A 22376-nucleotide genomic window follows, 5' to 3' on the forward strand; every position below is an offset into this window, starting at 1 on the left:
CCGGAGCAGGCTGAGGAGCCCTGTTATTGGGTCATTATCCGAACTGATTTTGTCACTGAGGTCTCCCCGACGTCATCTTTCGACCATCAGCTGGGAGACAGCAAAGCCTGGACGTGAAGGAGGTTCTGGTATTTGCTGCCAGCTGGGGATACCTCAGAGTCGCTCAGAGTCGCCTCCTGCAGGCAGTGCGTGACCTCAAGAGGGCGCAGGGCAACTTCTGCTTTCTGCTCAGGGGCTCCCGGGATGCCTGGCAGGAAACCCTCCTGACCTGTGTGCAGGGGGCGCTGATGCCCTTAGCCGCGCCACCCAAGAGGGGTGGATGGTGGGAGCTGCTGGGCACGCATCCCACCTTCCATCCTTCTGGGGACAATGCTGGGGGCAGGGTGCTCTGTGCAAGGAGCTTCTGGGAGGAACTGGCAGAACCGAACCCCCGTTGCTCACAGCACAACCCTGAGAACACCCACTTATGTTGGTCTTTCTTCCTTCCCTGGGTCACTTGTCCTCTTCCTTCCCTCCTGCTGCCTGCGGTCACCTCCCAGATATAACCACCTGGGGCCAAATCTGCGTCACAGGCTGGGAAAGCCTTGATCTTCGGCAACTATGAAAGACCCACGTTTCTTGGCAGGTTGGAGCCACGATCTTTCTTTTTTCTTTTCTTTTTTTTTTTTTTTAAGATTTTATTTATTTATTAGACAGAGATCACAAGTAGGCAGAGAGGCAGGCAGAGAGAGAGAGGAGGAAGAAGGTCCCCTGCTGAGCAGAGAGCCCGATGCGGGGCTCGATCCCAGGACCCCGGGATCATGACCTGAGCCGAAGGCAGAAGCTTTAACCCACTGAGCCACCCAGGGGCCCCAGCCACAGTCTTTCTGAGAAACCCCGTGGTGGGGGTACATATCCCACCCATCTATCCTTCCTGTCCCCTGTCACCCCTCCCTCCTGGCCACCACCCTGCTCCTTCATTCCCCAGAGCTACTGCCCTGTCTCTAGGCTCTTCACCCAGGAGTGGACACCACCATTCCCCGGTTCCTCAAAGCATGCTTCATGCCAGGATGCAGTGTTTGACCAGACACGGTGAGATCTTGAGGCTTTGAGGAGGGAATCCAAGGGCAGAAAACCAACACTCCAAACTGGCATCCATGCTTCTTCTCTCAGGAGGTCCTTCTGCACTTATGGAACTTTCTGGACACAGGTGCCCCAGTAGGCTGGTTCTCTCCCTCTCAGGGGGGCGTGCAACTCCCGGCATTCTCTTCGAGAGCCCGGAGGGAGGAGGAGCACTCCCCCTCCCCGCTGAAAGTCACCAGGGCTGCCGATGGGAGCCGCTGGCTCATTTAGGGGTTCATCCCTCACAGCCTGGGCCAGACCATCCCATGAGTCCCCACAGTTCCCCCAAACCTGGCTCTTGTCCTTTCGAGAAGGTCAGGGAACGCTGCTCCCAGCTGAGTGTCGTTCCTTCCAGAGGCCCTCCTCCAGCACGAGGGAGAGACAAGACGTGGCCAGCAGACTCTTGATGTGTGTGCTTGGAGAAGGGGCTGCTGGACGGGGAAGCCTTCTGTTCCTGTAATCTTGTGAGAAAATACCTAAAAGCAAGAGTCAGCAATTTCTTCCATATTTAGGGGGAAGACAGTCAGTCTACCAGGGCGAGATCTTGTCGGGCAACACCCGTTTCTGTGAACCTCTCTCAACCGTGAGCCTCTATGTTTGTGTTTCCTCACTGGTTCATCCTAAGAACAATGGGGCTCACTTTGCATCGGTAAGATCAGGAATAGCCAAAATGCGGAGGACGCCTGGGTGGCTCAGTCAGTTAAGTATCTGTCTTCGGCTCAAATCATGACCTTAGTGGCCCTGGGATCGAGCCCCGCGTTGGGCTCTTTGCTCAGCAAGGGGTCTGCTTCTCCCTCTCCCTCTGCCCTCCCCCCATCCATGCCCTCGCTCTCTCTCGCTCTCTCTCAAATAAATAAATAAAATCTTAAAAAAAAAAATAAAAAAAAGAATAGTTCATGTGCTCCCACTTAGAGCAAAGAGTGGGTCAGGTCCCAGGAGAAAGGCCACACCCCTCCCAGCCTCAGCTCACAGAAACTGCTGTTTGCCCCCAAAATGGTAAAGGCCACACTTCCATGACACCCCTTCCTCCTCTGGCAGCATAAAGAGCCTGCTGGCAGATCTGGGTTTGTCCCCCGTCCCCAGCTTATAAATGTGGAGAATCTACCTGTTGCCAAGTACTCCCAAGGTTGGCCTGGGTTGCTCTGGGCATCCCCCGACCCGGGGCAGAGGCCCCAGCCTGGGCTGGGTGTCGCCACGCCCGCTAGGCCACTCCGGCCTGGCTTTTCAGGAATCAGGGTGTGCTGAGCTGGGTCAGCCCTGTCTGCCTTCACCACCCTGGAACACGGGGCCAGGCCCTGAGATGGACGGTTGTCCTCCCCAGAGGGGCATCACGCTGGGGTCTCACTCTGGTTTTGCTGTCTGCCTTACTTTTTCTCAATTGCTTCTCCACTTCACCCCGGCATGATACGAAACACACATTAAAACTCTCAAGTCTGGGTACCTGGGTGGCTCAGTGGGTTAAGCTTCTGCCTTCGGCTCAGGTCATCATCTTAGGGTCCTGGGATCGAGTCCCGCATCGGGCTCTCTGCTCAGTGGGGAGCCTGCTTCCCCCCTTCTCTCTCTGCCTGCTGTTCTGCCTACTTGTGATCTCTGTCTGTCATATAAATGAATAAAATCTTTAAAAAAAAAAAAAAAACCAAACTCTCAAGTCCTTTAAGGGTAATAATAACAATGATTTTATCAGATCTCTTGCACGAGTTTGGAACTGAGATCCAAGTAGATGCTAAGTTCTATGGCGTGCTCAGTCTGTGATTTTTTTCTCGCTTCCCACATGGGAGAAGTGCAAACTCGAACCCACCTCTTGGCCAAGGACGGCTTGGAGAAGAGAGGGTCGGCATGGTGCCTGCACTCAGAGAAAGGGACTTCATTCAAAGCCGGTCACTCAAGGTGGATGCAGGTTTAGCAGACAAAGGCAGCGGGGCGGGGAGGGTCAGGCAGAAGGCATGACATGTGCGAAGACCAGCAGGGCCAAAGGCACTTGATCTGGTCAGGAAATACACGGCAATGCTCATGTGGCAGGAGTGCGGGTGGAGGGCTAGCGGCAGCTAGGGAGGTGGACATGCATGGACAGCCCTGGGTCCACTTGCAAAGGAAAACACAACTACCACAGAGGCCGCATGGGGACCAGAGAGGCAGAACTTCCAGGACAGGGGCTGCAAACTCGGCTGAAAGCTAAGTGAGCAGGGCCGGCAAGAAGGAAGGGGTCTGGGGTCGACTGGAAAGCTCATGCCTTCTCCAGAACTCAGAGTGGCCAGACAGAGCTCCCTGAAACAGGTAGCTCCTCCCACCATGGACCCTGACCTGGCCGGTCGATGCCACAGCTGCTTTAGCGACCCTCGGCACCTGTGTGAGTGATCACAACCGGTTAGAGCCTGTCCTCCGCTGGAGATGACAGGCGGGTCTCCCCGGGGCGGTGAAGCTGTGCGAATGTTCGTGTTTCACTGTGATGCAATCGATACAAACCAGATCAACGCGACCTGAGAAAGTCAATGACTGGGGAGGGGAAGAGCTGTGTCCCCACGGCCTCTTGGGCAATTAGCCTTGATGTCCCTGGCAGCCGCTGAATTCCAAAGGCAATTCTGGGAGTTGTGATTTGGAATCAAGTCTCTTAATACTTAAAGGCAGCCGGGCTGGATGCTTGGCCCCGAGAACAGAGAATCCAAGGTGGGAGTGGGGGGTGGGGAGAGGGTGGTGTTGGGGGTGGGGAGGCAGACTCATTATCCCCGTCCTCCGACATCTGCTGGGTTGTTGTCTAGAAGCATGGACTCACCTTCCTTTGTGTGGCTCCATGGGCTAAATCCAGGGCCTTAACCAAAGCTTAACCAAAGGACTCCTGAAGAACCAGGGTGGTCTGAAGGGGGAGTTCGTTGCCTTTGCAAGAAGTAAGCACTCCATCATGGGAGGCATGCAAGCACGCTAAATGGCCAGAGCTTAGGGGTGACACAGTGGAAAGGGAATGCTGCTTTTGGATGAACTCTGGAGTCCCCCCCACCCCGCCCCATCCTAGAAATCTTGTGATTTATCTTATGACATTCAGCTGATCTGCTTTATTTGGAGGTCTTGGTGTTATTTTAGAAAATATGCAGCAACTTCAGAATTCTCTTTCTACTCTGGAAAGGGGACTTGGAGCCGTCGGCTCAGGAAGTGTGACAAGTGGAAGGCAACCTGCAGAAGCATGACACTTGGGAGAAGAAGGGAGCAGGGGGTCATCGACAGCCTTCTTGGCCTGCGAAGAGCCAAAGCGTAAGCCGGGCTCCTAAGAGACAGGACGGGGAATGGGCAGCCTGGACACGGGAGCCTGGAATTCATAAGAAGTCAAATGACTGAGTCACTGAGCTAATTTCAATGTCTGAACAGGAAAAAAAAAATTAAAAGAAAATAAAAAAGGAGAAGTAGACAATGGAAAAATAATGAAGTTTTGCAAAGACCCTAGGTGACCAAAACAACAGAAGAAGTCAGGAAAATGTAATTACACACTGACATGAAGCCCTCAGTAGCAGTCAGCCCATCCTGCTCCTGGCCTGCCCTGCTCATCTGATTCTTACCCGGTCCCGGGCAGCCCCCCCGCCCTATCCCAGGACGTGACTAGATGGGCAGAGGGCTCCTCATCTGCTCAAAATTGTCCACTTGCTCCCGATTGCAGCGCCCCTCATTTCACCACACACCCCTCCCTCTCAGTGAGGACGGAGATATCAGACACGAGTGAATATTGGCAATCATTTCACCCATTATACAGAAGGGAAAACTGAGGCCTGAGGAACGGACCCTGTGCCAAGTGCGATGGGGAGGACTGACGTGTGCAAGAGTCCATTCTTTCTCCTTCCTGAATTCACAGAGAAAGAAGTTCATGCCACTCAAGTTCCAGCGTGTCCTTTTGCTTTAAAGGACATTTTTCTCTGGGAATTAGTACAGGATTCTCTCCCACTCAGTAACGGGCTTTGAGGAACAGAGATCTCTCCTGTTCCACAAACTGAAAGGCACCTTTTCATTAACAGACGACGTACTTCAGAGCAGTCAGCATCTGTGTTCTGCCCTGTGCACCGGCCCGCCTAGAGCTCGGGCTCTCCCCACCCCACCCCAGACCCCCCAGGGCTCCGAGGGTCCGCAGCCTTTGAAGCTGACCCTGTTTGTCCCACTTTGAAAGACAGAGAAGAGCCCCAAGATGGTTTCCCAGCAGGACTGGGCAAGGTAGGCAGTCCTCTGGGCCAGGACAGTCATATCTCTAAAGAACTAGAGAGAATGTAGTCTCTAAGGGTCTCTTGTTTTTTTCAGAATCTTGACAATGATGTCTCCAGACTGTTCTTGTCTGCATTCCTCAGCCTTCTCCAGCCTGGGAGGGGGTCTCAGCTGTTCTTCTTTACAGACCCTTGTCTCCCCTGGTGACTCCAGAGCTTCTGGCCAGGTTCCACTTTGCACACGCTGGCCGGACAGACCCTTTGAATACAACCTCAGTCGTGCACTCCCCCTTTTCAGCCATCGGCAGTGGCTTCCTCCGTACACGCCGTCCTCTCCATGGTGGACAACAGGTGCCTTAAAACCAGGCCATTGCCTGCCTCCTCCCTGCCTCCCCCACCATCTCCTCTGGAAGGCATTGCCTTTCCTGCTGTTCTGCCACTCCGACCTCTGCCGATTCTTCCTCGGCCTGTCTCCCCTCCCTGCTCTCTGGAGGGCTGAGCCCGTCTCATCCTCCCTTCTCCCTTGGGAGAGGCTTCCCTGAGAGCCTTGCCAGCCCACGGCCCTCCCCAGGCTTTCTGAGTTAGCCCACACTCTGGTGTGGTTTTCAAGCCCTTGTCAGGATCCCCTGATATCTAATTTATTTGCTTAGTTAATGTGTTTTAGCCTTCAGCTTCTCCTTGATTTTAAGCAGGAGACTTTGCTGTCTTGTTTACCGCTGTAGTCCCGTGTCATAGCTCTGTCCCTGACATACAGTAGTTGCTCAGGAAGGGAGGGAGGGAGGTGGAGAGAAAAAAAAAAAGGGCCGGTTGGTGGGTGACATAGAGGAAACCATCCATAATACAAAAAGGCAGCCTACGGAGTAGGAGAAAGTATTTGCAAATGACGTACCTTATAAAGCGTTAGTATCCAAAATATATAAAGAAATGGTACAACTCAACACCAAAAATGCAAATAATCCAGTTAAAAATGGGCAGAAGACATGTAGAGACATTTTTCCAAAGAAGACTTCCAGATCATCAACAGACACATGAAAAAATGCTCAACATCACTCATCATCAGGGAAAAGCCGATCAAAACCACACCGAGATACACCTCCCACCTGTCAGGATGGCTAACATCAACAACGCAGGAAACAGCAGGGGCTGGCCAGGATGCGGAGAAAGGGGAGCCCTCCCGCACTGCTGGTGCACGTTGGTGCGGCCGCTCTAGAAAACAGTGCGGAGGGTCCTCCAAAAGTTAAAAATAGGGCTACCCTATTATGACCCAGTATTTCCACTTCAGGTATTTACCCAACAGGTAAGAAAACACTAATCTGAAAAATACACGTACCCCATGTCTATAGCAGCACAGTGTACAATAGCCAAGATACGGAAGAAGCCCGATAAAGAAGTCGTGGCACACACACACCATGGACTATGACTCAGCCGTCAGAAAGAGGGGAATCTTGCCATTTGCAACATGGGGGGAGCTAGAGAGTAATTGGGCTAAGTGAAATAAGTCAGTCAGCTGAAGACAAATATCGTATGATTTCACTCGTATGTGGAATCCAAGAAAGAGAACAAAGAAAAAAAAAGACCAAAAAAAAATAATAATAATAACCCACCAATAAAACAAAACACCAGATGCTTAAGTACAGGGAACAAACTGGTGGTTTCAGAGGGTGATGGGGTCAAGGACACATTTATGATGATGGGCATTGAGTCCTGTATAGAAGTGCTGAATCCCTATATTTTATACCTGCAACTAATGTAACACATGATGTCAACCGGCATTTTTTTTTAATATTTTATTTATTTATTTGACAGAGAGAGATCACAAGTAGGCAGAGAGGCAGGCAGAGAGAGAGAGAGAGAGAGGAAAGCAGGCTCTCTGCTCAGCAGAGAGCCCCACGTGGGACTCGATCCCAGGACCCTGGGATCATGACCTGAGCCGAAGGCAGCGGCTTAACCCACTGAGCCACCCAGGCGCCCCTAACCGGCATTTTTTTAAATTAAAGGGTCAACTATGGGCTTGAAGGCATTAGATGCAGCCATATTTGGGGGGAGGTTGTATGGGTTCCCTGGAGGTCAGCCTTGGGTCTTCTGCCGTCGTGCAAATGCACTGCCCCACTTGAGATCTGGTCACACATAACTAACTATGCATGGCAGATGACGGCACGGGAGGGGTGGGACCTTGCTCCCAAAGATCAGGATAGACCTGATCTTTGGTGTTCCAGGGGGCAGGACTCATGGGGGGTGGGCACAAGCTACCCCAAAGCAGCTGGCCAGCCAACTGCAGAGTCATGTCTTCTAATCAAGAGTGACAATGACACTGGACAGCCTGCCTAAGGGATGGGGAGCAAGAGTTCTCCTCCACCTCGCCCCACCGCACCCCCATCCCAACCCTGGGGGTGCTGGAAAGAGCTAGAAGAGCTCATGTGTTAGGTAGAGGCTGGTAAGGACAGCGCTGGGCTGTCCCTGCCAAACCTCAGATTCTAGGACGCTCAGACGGGGTCCAGTCCCTGCTAACCCCCCAGCAGACTCTCAAAGCCATCCAGAGGGTGTTCAGCCTAGTCAGGAAAAAGTCAATTCCCTGGGGCTTTCACGTCTAACTTTGTTTGCAGATAGCGAGCCTTTTCCGTCCGGCTCCTCATCTCGATCCTTTCTGCCTGTAACAATCACATTATTTAATTTAGACGAGTGAAGTTACCTTAGATCAATTATACTTATTTTTCCTGTGTAATTTCTAAAGCTTAATCTCTCCATTCAGGCCCAGCCTGGGGGACAGGTTGTCTAGCAGAGTCCTAAACAATTTCAGCCCTTAATTCAATTGTACTTTTACCGAGGCCCCGGCAGGCGAGCATAATTCTTTTATCCTTAAAATGTCTCATTAGCAATAATCTAATAGCACATATTAAAATATAGGTCACCGAGGTGGGCTGCCAACTAGAAGACTTGTCATAACTTTGAAGGCTGGACAGCTGCCGTGTCCCCACAATACCATACCACTCACATCCCAGGCTTCGCCCTAAAACAATTCAATGAAAACAGTTTACTTTCTGCAGTTCAAAGTCAAGAACTAACCTTGGCTAGGAAACGCAGTTGCTATCTGTCGCAGTGGGGTTGGGTGGAGGGAGATGTTTCTTGCCAGCTTGACGTAGTGGAAAAGATCTCTGGCCTCAGGCATTTTGAAGCCAAGGCCCTTGTCCCAGCTGGAACTTGAACTCGCAGACTGACCCGGTGGGGGGAGGGGAGGCCGGGCTCTTAGCTCCCCGGCCTCAGTGTTCATACCTGTAAAAGGGGAAGAGAGTGGAGTCAGAACCCATGTTTTCTCAACGCTGACACCCGTGCTCAGCTTGTCCTAGGATGCCCTCAGGGTTTTCCTTGAAATCAACTCACTCTTCTTAATTAAATACATTTGTTTTTAAAAGGAAGCTCAAGTATCAACATGGAAAAATCTCAAGAACATTTCCAGAAAGATTCGTGCAGAATGATGCCATTTGTATAAACTTGAAACATGCACAAAATGATATTTTCTATTGTTTAGACAGGCACAGGGATTCTGGGCTATTAGAGGTCAAGGGAGTGGCTACTTTGGGAGGAGGGAGGAGACAGATAGTAACTAGGGGAGGGACAGGGGAATTTCTGGGGCGCTGGTCATTTTTTGTAGTGGTCTAAGTAATGATTTTATGGACGTATTTATGAGGATTGATGCGTTTTTCTCCCTGTGTTAAGCCTTGCAGGCACACACAGAAAGACGGTTGATCTTGACCAACACTAATAGCCAAGCATGGATCAGAAGCATTACTGATCCCATCAACAGTCGATTAAGACATGTTTTGTATGGTATAGGTTTCTAGATTGTATTCTTACAATAAAGCAAGCTAGAGAAAAGAATGTGATTTTAAGAAAATTCTAAGGAAGAAAAAACTGTACTACAGAACTGTACTACAGTTCTGTACTGTACTACACAGAACTGTACTACAAAATATCTGCAGGATGGGGCATCTGGGTGGCTCAGTCGGTTAAGTGTCTGCATTTGGCTCAGATCATGATGGGGTCCTGAGATCAGCCTCGAATCGGGCTCCCTGCTCAGCGGGAAGCCTGCTTCTCCCTCTCCAACTCCCCCTGCTTGTGTTCCTTCTCTTGCTGTGTCTCCTTCTGTCAAATAAATAAAATCTTTTAAAAAAAAATGAGGCTCAGAAATGTTTTAAAAACATCTTCAGGTATTGCACTACTGGGGATTTACCCCAATGATACAGACGTACTGAAAAGAAGGGCCGTCTGTACCCCAATGTTCATAGCAGCAATGGCCACGGGCGCCAAACTGTGGAAAGAACCAAGATGCCCTTCAACGGACGAATGGATAAGGAAGATGTGGTCCATATACCCTATGGAGTATGATGCCTCCATCAGAAAGGATAAATACCCAACTTTTGTAGCAACATGGACGGGACTGGAAGAGATTATGCTGAGTGAAATAAGTCAAGCAGAGAGAGTCAATTATCATATGGTTTCACTTATTTGCAGAGCATAACAAATAACACGGAGGACATGGGGAGATGGAGAGGAGAAGGGAGTTTAGGGAAATTGGAAGGGGAGGTGAACCCTGAGAGACTATGGACTCTGAAAAACAATCTGAGGGTTTGAAGGGGCAGGGGGTGGGAGGTTGGGGGAACCAGGCGGTGGGTATTAGAGAGGGCACGGATTGCATGGAACACTGGGTGTGGTGCAAAAACAATGAATTCTGTTACGCTGAAAAGAAATTTAAAAAAATTCTGCAGGTAACTGGACCTGATAATACAAATTTGTATTGTTAGAGGTTCAGCTATCGAGACACAACATTTTAGGAATACACATTTATAATTTTAGGCATATATGTGTATCTCTTTGTGTATAGACCCATATGTATCTCTGTATCTCTGTATCTGTCTGTCTGTCTACCCAGTGAAAGCACAGATCCATGCTTGGGAATAATCAACACTACGTGAGGACAGCGGTTGGCCAGGGAGGAGGGAGGACAGAGACACACCTGGGGAGGAGTGCACAGGGACCTCAATCATATTGCTTGTGTTTTTGTTTCTTAAGCTAGTGAGCTGTTTGTTAGGCGATTGTCTATCTTTTTATGAAAGGCTGAACTATTCCACAGTTTTGAAAATCTTTGAGTTAAGAGTCATGAATAATTCGAGAAACTTGAGATCATGGTCATAAATGGAAAACCAAGGTCAGTGTTATAATTAGATCGTAAATGCAAAAGTAAAGTGAGAAGAAAATGCTGTCCTTCAATTGTATTGGACACTTTTTTGGGCAAGTGGATGACCCCCCTCTCTTGCCCACCCCCCAGGTCCCCTCCCCCTCCCGCCAAGCCAGTTTCCCTCTGGTGAAAAGGGGATCAGACCTATGAGACCAGACTGAAACTTTCTTCTTCAACAGTCAGGGTTAAAGGGACAGGGAAATCGAGGCAGACTCTCCCTCTATCTGATTCTAGGTCCCTTAAAGCGGGGCTGGTGCAGGCCTCAAGCACAGGCCCTCTCATGGACTAGCCCCGCTGCTCGGCTTCAGGAAGGGGTGGGGAGGCCCCCCTAAGCTCTAGCCTCTAAGTGTTTTGGGGATCTGGGGAGGGGGAGGGGAGGTCCTGTTAGGAGTGGGGTGGAGGACAGGGAGAAAAACAGGAGGGCCTATTATTAGCAAAATGATTAGCCAGGATTGGCGGAATTTGGAAAACCTTGAGGAAGAGCGCCCTCCGCTCCCGTGGCCCCTTGCCCAGCCTCGTGACTGCTTGCAAAGCTGTCAGGCTGACAGGCTCCGCACTGGGATTTGTTGCCACAGACCAGGGTAGCACTGACTCAGGCCTCAGAGGGTGACAGAGTCCATCCCTGACACGGCTTTCCACACTCCCCTGTGCCTCTGTGAGCTGGATTGGAGGCCCCGCAGCAGGTGTTTTGGGCTCGGCCCTGCCCTTGAACCACACAGAAGTACAGGCTTCCCTCTCCCGTGGATGTCCCCCCTTGAGGCCAGGGGCTCAGGCCCTCGCAAGTGCCTTCCCCGTCACCTCGGCTCACCCCCGACACACACGCACACGGAAGGGGTTCAGTGGGAGGGGTGGGGCAGAGTCGGGGCTGAACGGAGCCACAGCCCACTCCTATCTGTGGGCAGTGTGGACGGGCCACGGAGTCACCTCACCGGGAGAGTGGCACATTGTAGGGTTAGCAGGTATGTTTTTGTGCCCCTTGGAACAAGAAAGAATGGCCTAATGCTGACCTCGCTTGGACTCTGTCAGCACCCGGATCCAGCCGGTCTGATAAACACCCCACAGGGGGGCTGTGGGCTGTGAGAAGAGCACTGGACCCTGTGTCAGGACCCAGGGTCTGGGCTCTTGTTCTGCCACCAACCTGTGTGACTTGGGAAGTAGGAGAGGGGGCACGGAGGCAGCAAAGGGAGGGTTCTCCTTTGAGCCTCAGGAAGAGGGGAGGTAAGCAGGCTACAGCGCTAAGGAGGGGTAGCTTGGACAGGTGGGAAGGGCATGGGGTGGGGGCGGAGAGAAGCAAAACAGGACGGAGACAGGGTGGGAGTCGGGGACTGGGGTGGGAAGAAGGACTGGAGAAGACAGTGGCTATGACGGACAGTGCTGGGGTGCAGACTGCGTCTCAAAGGGGGCAAGGCTCTGCTGAGATGGGGAGCCCACCTGGGGAGGGGGCAGCCAGGAGGTGGGGAGGACGAAGAAGGTGGGGGACCAGAGAGAGAGAGGCTGAGCCACCAGAAAGAACAGTGATCCAGAGCGTGTGCCTTGGAGCCAGCCCAGACCTGGGTTCAAATCCCATTTTCTGTCCCATCCTCCCCATGTGGCCATGCACAAGACCTCTAACCATGGGGGGCATTAAAAATGGGGATAATGATGGCAAGTATTGTACGAACTAGTATGTGGTACTTAGGACCAGTATATGCCTGGGGAAGGAAGGATTGTCAAATAGGAGCAAGTACCCATGTGTCTTCAGTCTGTGCAGACACTGCTGACCGACTTTACTGTCCTGATGCTGCCATGCCTTTCAACTACCCTGTGGTGTAAATACTATGGTGGCCTCCATTATAGAAGAGAAGACAGGTGCACGTCAGCCCATGGGGACACAGCGAGGGGGCAACAGGGCCAGGATCTGAAGCCCCACTCAGTTAGTGTGAAAGTTGAGTGTCCCTGTGCTGGTTTATTGTATTTCGGAGACCAGGGATTGGCCATCTCCTAAAAAACTAGAAGGTGGGGCACCTGGGTGGCTCAGTCGTTCAAGGTCAGGTCATGATCTCAGTATCCTAGGACTCAGGGCGTTGTTGGGCTCCCTGCTCAGCAGGGCGTCTGTTTGTCCCTCTGCTTCTGTCCCTCCCTGACTCATGGGTGCTCTCTCTCTCTCTCTCTCTCTCTCTCTCAAATAAGTAAATAAAATCTTTAAAAAAGAAAAAGAAGAAGGGGACAGTGATGGCATTTACCATGAAGAGGGGGAGAAAGTCACCGCCCTGAGCCAGGCTCCCTAGTTCCCCTGCCCTTTCCCTAAGCCCTTGGGGGTAGAGGGTAGAGAAGGAGGAGGACAGGTGTGCTCTGTGCGTGGACTATGGCCAGCACTGCCAACACTAACTGCCTTCAGGTTCCTGGGCACAAACGCAGAGAAGGACCAGAGCCCTTAGCTTCGCTGTGGACAACCCCACGATGAGGCCTTACATGACCACTTTGACGAGGGTGCTGCTCCCACCTCTGTCCCCTTGCCCATCCCTATCCCTCCTGCTCTGGGGGCTTTGTGGCCGTTCCTAGTAATTCCACATCTGTCACCCCAAAGCTGAGCATGAAGCAGCTTTTCTCCCTTCCATCCCTAGAGGGCGCCCATTCACCCCTCCCGGGGAACAGGTAGCTCTGCCTGGAAGCAGCTGTGCGCTGTTTGCTAAGTGTGGCCCGAGCAAAAGGACGGCGTACCAGTGTGAGACAAAGAAGGCACTCGGGCCAGGCAAATTACGTGTGTATGGCTCTGGTCACGCTCAGCCTGGGACAGTGGTCATGAAACATGCCACTGGCGCTAGAATTCTATTTTTTTAAAAAATAGGAATTAAACACGCTATAAACATGCAGATCCGGGGTCCCCACTGTAGATGGACTGAATCCAAATTTCTGGGATGGGACCAAGGAATCTGCCCTTTGAGCAATCGGCTAGACTAGTGTGATCTGCGATCTGGGAAAGCGGGCAGAGAGGATCAGCCTCTAGGAAGAAGCAGTGAACTTCGGGGACCTGGCTACAGCTAGCATCACGGAATCCTGATAAACAAGTCTCTTCCAATAGCGTTCTCAAAGGGCTTGTCGTTGGTTCTCTTACTGTTCAGGTGTGTCACCTCCATTTTACAGATGGAAAAACTGAGGCTCAGAAACCAAAGTCCCTCAGCACGCACGGGGTGAGGCCAGGCTTTGAACCCACCCAACTCTTCCTAAAAACAATTTCCCACTCTGTACTCATAATTGTTATATCAACCTGTATCTGCTCTGCCACCCCAGTCCTGGAATGGGAAGTCTGATAAACTTAACTTAAAATTCTGGAGAAGAACCTTACCTCCCACAGACATAGAGAAATTAAACTTTTTGGAACAACAGCAAGAAGAGATTACTCCTTATGCAGTAATCTCTGCTCTAAGTGCTCTGCATATATGTATTCCTAATCTCCTTGACAATTCTGTTGGCGGGCGCTGTTGCCATCACCAACGTACCCATTTTACAGATGAAGAAACTGAGACACACAGAGAAGCAGGGGAACGTGGCCAAGATTTCACAGACAGTAAGTGGTGGAACCAGGATTAGAGCTCATGTCGTGGGTCCCTAAATCAATGTGTTTGGAGAGTTTACTATTCGGCATGTCCGGGCTGCTGAAAAAGCTGAATTTGGTCAGTTTCCCAGGAATGGATATCAGAGGGCCAGAAGGAGGAGCGGGAGGGAGGTGGGAGGTAGCTTCGAGATTGGGCTCTTATGTATTACTGGAAAAGAGAGCAGAGGGCACCTGGGTGTCTCAGTTGGTTAAGCAACCGCCTTTGGCTCAGGTCACGGTCCCGGAGTCCCGGGATCGAGTCCTGCATCAGGCTCAGCTCCATGGGGAGTCTGCTTCTCCCTCTGACCTTCTCGCCTCTCATGCTCTCTCTCGCTGTCTCTCAAATAAATAAATAAAAATCTTTAATAATTTAAAAAAAGAGAGAGAGAGCAGAGAGGCCAACAGGCAGTAATGTTTGAGGGATTCTGGGATAGGTTTCATGCAGGAATCTGCAAATCCCCCTATGCTCTATTTAAAATGCTGTGTCTACTAAAGATGGAAAATATAAGGAGCCATGTGCTGTGTTCTTGGATAGAAAGACTGAATACAGTAGGAGTGTCAGTTCTCCTTAAACTGATCTGTAGATGTAGTGTAATCACAGCTGAAATTCCAACGGGATTTTTCAAGGAACCCAGCACGCTGATTCTGACATTTGTAAGGAATAACACTGCCAAGACACTCCTTTCTTTTTTTTTCTTTTTTTAAAGATTTAATTTATTTATTTCAGAGAAAGAGAGTAAGAGAAAACACAAGCGGGGAAGAGTGAGAAGCAGACTCCCCACTGAGCAGGGTGCCTGACATGGGGCTCGATCCCAGAACCCTGAGATGATGACCTAAGCCGAAGGCAGAGGCTTAACCCACTGAGCCACCCAGGCGCCCCCATCAAGACACTCCTGAAGAAAAGGATCTGGAGAATCTTACCCCATCAGTTAGAAAAACACGTTTTAAATCAACGCTATTTGTTTTCCCAGCTTTGTTGAAGTATAATAGACAAAACTGTATATATTGAAAGTGTATAATGTGTTCATTTGATATACATACACATCCCAATATGATTATCATAATTAGGTTAATTAACATATCCATCACCTCACATAGGGTTTCCTTTTTGTGTGAGAACAAGATCTACTCCCTTAGCAAATTTCAAATATGTATTACACAGTTGTTAATGTTGGCCACCCGTCTGTACTTTGGATCCCCAGAACTTATTCATCTAATAACTGAAAGTTGGGATCTAGAAAGCAACATTAGTTAAAACATTGAAGGGAAATATGAAGGCAAAAACTGTCAAGTTTTAAGTTGTAATTTAGAGAAGTATCAGGTAGGGAAGGATTTCTTAAACAAAGCATAAATACATACGCCAAATAAAAGTTAAAGTAAGATCACACTAAATCACATGAAAATGAATAACCTTTATTCATATATACAGAGAAAAGACATAATACTACCAATTAAAGATATTTGCAATATAACTGACAAATAGTCATGCCCAGAATATTAAGAAATTCTGGGCAATAAGAAAAGTTGAACAAGGGGCTCCTGGGTGGCTCAGTCAGTGAAGTGTCTGCCTTTGGTTCAGATCATGATCCCAGGGTCCTAGGATCGCGTCCTGCATCAGGCTCCTTGCTCAGCAGGAGGTCTGAGTCTCCCTCTCCCTCTGCCCCTCCCACTTGTTCCTGCTCTCTCTCTCTGCCCCCCTCAAATAAATAAAACCTTTAAAAAATTAAAATTAAAAAAAAATTTTAAAAAAATTACACAAACAACCCATTACTATTTTACAGGAGATAAAGAAATACAATTGGCCAATATGTATATGAAAAGACGCTCCATGTCACAAGAAGTCAGGAAAAACCACCTTAAAGTCACAACCAAAGGAGCAGCAAAAATTAAAAGTTTAAATAACACCAAGAATTAGGGAAGATGTAAAGATCTAAAGAAACTGGAAGTGAAGAAATAACTCTATGGGGGAGATTTTTAATTGGTTCGACCATCTTAGAAAAGAGCTTGGCCTTCCTTGATAAAGCTAACCAAACACATACCCTACAAACCAGCAATTTGTTAAGCACAGAAGCTCTAGAAACTCTTGCCTACATGCAGAGGAACTATCTGCATGCAATTTTATAGGTGGTGTTGTTCAAATATAAAATAACTGGAAATAATCCAAATGTTCAACCATTGAATAAATACATGAATTAGTTATTACTCATAAAATAGAAAGAATATATGCAGCCATGAAAATGAGTGAATGCCACCATCATGGGTGGATCCCCAAAACATCATATGCAGCCAAAGAAGTTGCAAAACTATCCATAGTGTGTTTCCTTTTATATAAAGTTCAAAGGAGGACAAAATCATGTATTGTTAGGGAAGTATTGATAGGTGGTAAAGGAAGACAAAGAAATGATTAGTTGCTGAGCACAGGGTAGTGGTAACCTTGGAGCTGGGGAGAGCGGTGAAGGGGTGTGTTGAGAGAGGGAGACCCAAGGGCTGGTAAGGTACAGGAAATGCTCTATTTCTTACCCCACAAGGTGGGTTCTTATACATTCATGTCATTAATATTATTTAAACTGGAAACTGGTCCTACCTGCTTACTACACTTTTCTTTAAGCATGATAAATTTCGGGGCACCTGGGTGGCTCAGTGTGTTAAAACCTCTGCCTTTGGCTCAGGTCATGATCCCAGGGTCCTGGGATCGAGCCCTGCATCAGGCTCTCTGCTCAGTGGGGAGCCTGCTTCCTCTTGTCTCTCTGCCTGCCTCTCTGCCTACTTGTGATCTGTCAAATAAATAAATAAAAATTAAAAAAAAAAGCATGATAAATTTCACATGAAATTAAAAATGCAACATGTATGTGCCTATTTCTGGGAGAATCCAGGTTTCATCAGATTATCTAAGGAGTGCCTGGTTTTCCATCAGAGGGCACCTGGGCATACAGGTTTTTTGGGGGGAATCCCCCCTGCTCTGATATTCCCCAGAGAAGCAGAGTCCTTGGGCCAACCCGACGATGGTTCTTCTGGTCAGCTGCTCCCTAGCCCCCTCTGCCCCAGAGACAGACACAAACTAAGTGTGAGTGCCCTCCTACTATACCTCACGTGACCACCTTAAGGCCGAAGGATGTAGTAAGGTGCTCCTACAGTGGAGGGAGGGCCCTCTTTCCTCCTAAGAGACTGAATCCCTTCATCGTGTACCCCTTCTTCCATTTCTCCCTCCCCAGCTCCTCTCCTGATCTGCCTTCTTCTTCCTGGGGTCCATCCCCATGTCACCATTGAACTTGCCCATGATTCCAAAGCCTGAAACCAGCACAGCAGGGGTCAGGACCCTGGGTGCTGACTCCCAGCCCAGGGCTGTTTCGGCCACACCACTTGCCCCTCCTGTTCTCACCCAGCCCCTCTGTCCTTGCCTGATTCCCATCTCCCGGGGGCCACAAGGCTTTGCTGGGCTTGCGTAGGCAAGTCCAGAAAAGGATGCATGTATTCGGTTTTATGCTGAATGCGATGGGAACACGAGAGAGAGGGACTGGATCTAAACTCATTCCCAAAAGTTCTAGCAGTTGCATAGAGCTTGACCTTCAGAGGCAAGGGGAGAGTTTGGGACGACCCTCAGAGACTGTGCAGTGATCCAGGTGAGAGATGGTAGCAGGCCAGGCCCCGTGGAGATGGGGAGAGGTGAGGTGGCTCCGACCCACAGAGTTTGCAGTAGCACTGGACATGAAAGTATGAAAAAGAGGAGTCGAGGTCAACTCCAAGGTTTCTGGCTTGAGGAGCTAGAAAGAAGATGCCATCCCTCGGAATGAGGGAGAACTAGGAGGAGTCCGTTTGTGGGGAGGTCAGGAAGGGGAGCTTAAGAAGTCTGTTTTGGACACAGTAAGTTCCAGATGCCTTTTATCACTGGGTAGAGACGTGCAGTGTGTGGATGGACCCAGGATGTGAATGTGCAGGTCAGTGAAGGTTGGATGCCCTTAATGCCGGAGCCTGATTTGTGGTTTGTTAGGGCAGGAGCTCAGCAGAGAGGACTCTAAGGCCTGAGCCACCTCTGGGTAAGCTGGTAGCCTCAAGGACCAGGGGGCTTTTACAGGGGGAGTTCAGCCTATGAGGGTCTTTTATTGAGGGGACTGTTATGCTATTTGTAAATGCAATAGAAGTTATACCAGGTCAGCTTCAAGGTCGTAGGTCTAATCCCTGGAAATAGAGCAAAGAAAAGAAAAGAACAAGGGGAGGGAGGGAGGGAGGAAAGCTATAGACAAACCTCTCCTCTTCTCTGACCTTAGTTCCCCCATCAGGGCAACATAGCACAGGTTCAGGTAGTATCCTCAAGACACCCTCGGCACCCAGCCCTTTGGATTCCAAATGTCCCCCAGCATATCCTTTGTGTGTCAGGGTCTTGGCGTCGGCCGGGAGACGTCCAGAGCTGGACTGAGAGCACCAGCCATCACCTTGTGCCCATGGCCTGTGTCACCAAGTGCCATGGTAAGTGGAAGTGACGCCTCCCCAGAGATCCAGTTAGCTCTGATAATGCTCCAGCCGTCTGCCCACCCACTTGCCCTCAGGCCACCTGGAAGGGCAGAATGCAGGGTATGGAGAGAAGCCACATGGCCCCACGGCTCTTGGAGCGAGGGGCAGGGAGTCTGGGCCAGAAAGGGAGGGAGACGCCGTGCCCTTCAGTTCAGGTCCAGCCTGGTGTTTCCACTGCTGTTCCCCAGAAGTCCCGGAAAGCACCCGGCGGAACTCTCGGGGCTTGCTGATTGGTACTCTGATGGCGTGCAGGAGTTGGGGGATGCCTCCCTCCATCCCTATAGCAGACACTTCCAATGCCCCGCCCACACTGTTCCTGCCAATGCAGGCCCCATCACCAGCTTCCTACTGCCAGTACCTGGGATGCTGCTAGAAGCCTTTTCCTGGCAACGGGAGCATGCTCAGCCCACACACCAGGCAGGCTGGAAATGCTGGCAAGTTAGCACCCCCGGCACAGACTTAATGGATAAATATTCTAACCTCCTTGCCCAGGAGTGGGACAACAGAGGCGGGCTCTATGCAGTCTCCCAGAGGTCCCCGGCAGGGCTGAACACCAACTGCCCACAGCTGTAACTGCTCCTTCACGTCCCCTCTGCTGGTTTTTTTTTCCTTTCTTGCCTCCTGCCCCACTCCTATATAATTCCTCCAGGAATTACCTCCTAAATAAACTACTTGAATTCGAATCTTTCTTTCAGATTCTGCTTCTGGAGGAATTCAACATTAACAACCCCAACCAAAGACAGCAAACCCAGCCAATGACTGAGATCTGTTCTAGTTCTGTTTTGTACACATTTCTAGAGCACAACCTATGTGACAGGATCTACTGGGTTCTGTCCTTGTCCCTAGAAGGGAAATCACACAGGTAACAAATATGCAAATATTTGTTATACAAAGCAATATAAAGAAGAGGAGGTGGGGAGGCGGTGGTTATCAGGGAGTTTTACAATGGAGGTGACATCTGAGGTTTTGAAGGATGAATAGGAGTTCTCCAGGTAGACAAGCAGACTATGGGGACAGCATAGTTAAAAATCCAGAGATGTGAAAATGCACAAGATATCGAGGATACCACTAGTTGTTGAGTATCTCCCATGTTGCTAGAGAACAAAGTTTATTTTTGTATCAAGTAAAGGGTTTGTAGGGAGAATGAGGAGAGAATTAGAATAGCAAGAGATGTGATTGAATAGACAGGCAGAATCTTGTCCGTACTGCTAAAGGTGGTTAGATATTATCCTGAAAAGATCGGGGGTTTTAAGAAATTGTGCATTATCTTTTTCTGATTGTATAATATCAAATGCTCATTGTAGACAAGTTGGCCGATAAAGAGAAGTATAAAGAAGAAAATAAAATTACCTTAAATCCAGGGTTAATGAAATCACGTCGGTGTGTTGTCTCTTGGGGGAGACAGAAGAGGAGGCCGAAGAGTGAGGTGATCAGTCTGGAGTTTTAGAAAGAGCTCTGGCAGCTGGTGACCATCACGCGGCTGGAAAGATACTGGACGTGAGAGGAAAAGTTGTTGCAGTGAGGGGCTGGGGATGCTGTGATGGCGGGGGTGGGGGGTGGAGGGAGGCGCGGCAGAGAAGGCTGGGGCTTCCTGCGGTGTTCAGAGGTGGGAGACTTGGGGCCAGTTGGGTGGGGTTAAAGCAGAGGAGGGAATCATGATCCCTAGAGAGATTCTGAGTGTCTTGACTCGCCAGTTGGTGGAAGGGGCAGGAACTGGGAGCTGGGAGACCTGGGTTGTCATTTCAACTTTGTCATTTTCAACCTGTGGGACCTCTCGCAGGTCCCCTGAATCCTCAGAGCCACGGTTCCCTGACCTGAAAAATGGAAAGATGATTTCATTTCTGTTCTCTTAGAGGCTTGTCAAAATAGCCCAGGGGCAGGGGGTGTGCTGCTGGTCAAAGGAAATTGACAACCTTGATGGATGGGAATCCATGGCTCCAGGCTCTCCTGAAACTTAGCCCAATCCTTCCCCTGACTTCTGCCTCTCCTCATCAACCCCCAGAAGGCCAAGGCAGACTCATCATCCACTAATTTTCCCTTCTTCTCTATATCTTTCACAGAAGATATTTGTCATGCTGGTCCTTCTGGCAAAAATGATCTCAATGCCCCCATACACCAGTATGAATGCATTCAGTGTCCCTACTAATTGGTGCCTTAGTATGTTCCAGGTGTTAGGAACACAGAGGTGTTTAGGACAGTCAGGGTCCCTGCACTCACAGAGCTCATACACTACTCCAAGAGGAGACATATAATAAACAAATAAATGCATTTGTATACTGGTGTAATGAAGGGAATAAAATAGGGTGATGTGTTAGACAGTAGGGGTGTATTTTAGATTTGAGTGGTCAGAAAGGGACCACTAAACTAAGATCTGAACAACTCAGGCAGAGGAACCAGGAAGTGTCAAGGTCCTGGAGCGGGTTTGAGCTTGGACTGTTTAAAGAACAGAAAGGTCAGCATGTCTGGGTTTGTCAAAATTTCTGCCCATCCCCTTTACCTGTTGTCTCCTCCGTGATGCCTTCTTGGATTACCTCTCCACCCCCATCCTTTACCTGCTGATTCAGCTCCAACCAGTTTCCATACCCCTGTAGTTGCAACCAATACTGACCACACTGGGTGGTGATGGACTCTTTACACACCGGACCACTAAATCTTTGACGGCAGGAACTATCTCCATGGCTCCAGGAGCCAGAACTGTTTCTGCACACAGCAGGTGATCATTTGATGAATGAAGAAATTAACCAACAGACAAACAAGTGAAGAAATGCATGAATACCAGGCCCAAATGGCTCACTCCTTTACTTGCTTAAATGCTGCCTTCTCAAATTCCCTGACCAAACTGCTTCCCCCTTTCCCCGCAACACACCACCCAGCAACACCTTCCCAGGCTCACTTTTCTCTTTGCCCATATCCCCATCCCACACACCCTACAATGTGTTTATTTATTATGCTTCTTGTTTTCCCGCAGGACGGAATGCAAAGTCCATCCTGCCAGGGATTTTTCCATAAGTTGTGCGGAAATTCTCCTAAGAGTCTAGAGCAGTGGCTGGCACATAGCAGGCATATGGACACATGGGTAAATTAGTAAAGTTCTCAGCCTCATGGAACAGGAGTCACACCTGCAAATCTGCGTAACAAACAGAGGAGGTCAGGGCTGGGGTGTGACCTTCCAGTCCCCAGCCAGCCAAGGGACCCCCAGCAGGTTTGCCGACCTAGGTAGGCACCGAGCAGAACATGCCCACTTTGCTGATGGAGAAACTCCGCAGGGTAGTTTAAGTGGCCTGTGGCAGATGACAGAGCTGGCACCGACTCCGGTCATTTGCTCTCCCTGGTCTTTTCCTGGGCCCCTCTCAGACGCGACTCTGACCCCAGTTCTGGGCGTCTCGCTCTCTTCCCGTTTTGGGAAGTCAGAGCCCGGTGCCCCCGGGAGCTGTGTCTGGCGCGCGGGTGCGTGCTGGGAAGACAGCGGGCGCCCGGGTCCCCGAGTCGCACCCCGAGCCCGCGCCGCGCCCCCGCCCCTGCCCAGCCCCGGCCGCGCTGTCAGTCCGCATTAGCGCTAACAGGCTCCAGACGGAGAGGGCTCCGCGCGGGCTTAATGCAATCCGCGCGTTACCTGGGGCGCAGGCTACATTACCAGCCCGGCCCCCGCCCGGCGCGGACAGAACCAGCCAGCCCGCGCCCCGCCGGCCGCCCCGTGCCTCCCGCGCTACCCGGGCCGCGCCCGAGCGCCACGCGGCGGAGCCCAGCCCCGGCCCGCGCCCCACAGCCCGCGGCGGCCAGGCGG

General features: G+C 50.2%; 1 long non-coding RNA gene across 2 annotated transcripts; it reads right to left on the reverse strand.

The window, feature by feature from the left end:
• Nucleotides 1-819: 819 nt before the first annotated feature.
• LOC116579484 lies at nt 820-22320 on the reverse strand. 2 transcript variants are annotated; one of them, XR_004281293.1, is made up of 4 exons: nt 20355-22320; nt 19943-20072; nt 8340-8546; nt 820-1577 (listed from the first exon to the last, which is right to left on the reverse strand). It is a non-coding gene; the product is annotated as an uncharacterized LOC116579484 (long non-coding RNA). The 2 variants fall into 2 exon arrangements; XR_004281292.1 differs by having other exon boundaries at nt 19943-22320.
• Between the last annotated feature and the right edge of the window lie 56 nt (nt 22321-22376).

This window comes from Mustela erminea, chromosome 19 (genome assembly GCF_009829155.1).
Source record: "Mustela erminea isolate mMusErm1 chromosome 19, mMusErm1.Pri, whole genome shotgun sequence".
Taxonomy (NCBI): domain Eukaryota; kingdom Metazoa; phylum Chordata; class Mammalia; order Carnivora; family Mustelidae; genus Mustela; species Mustela erminea.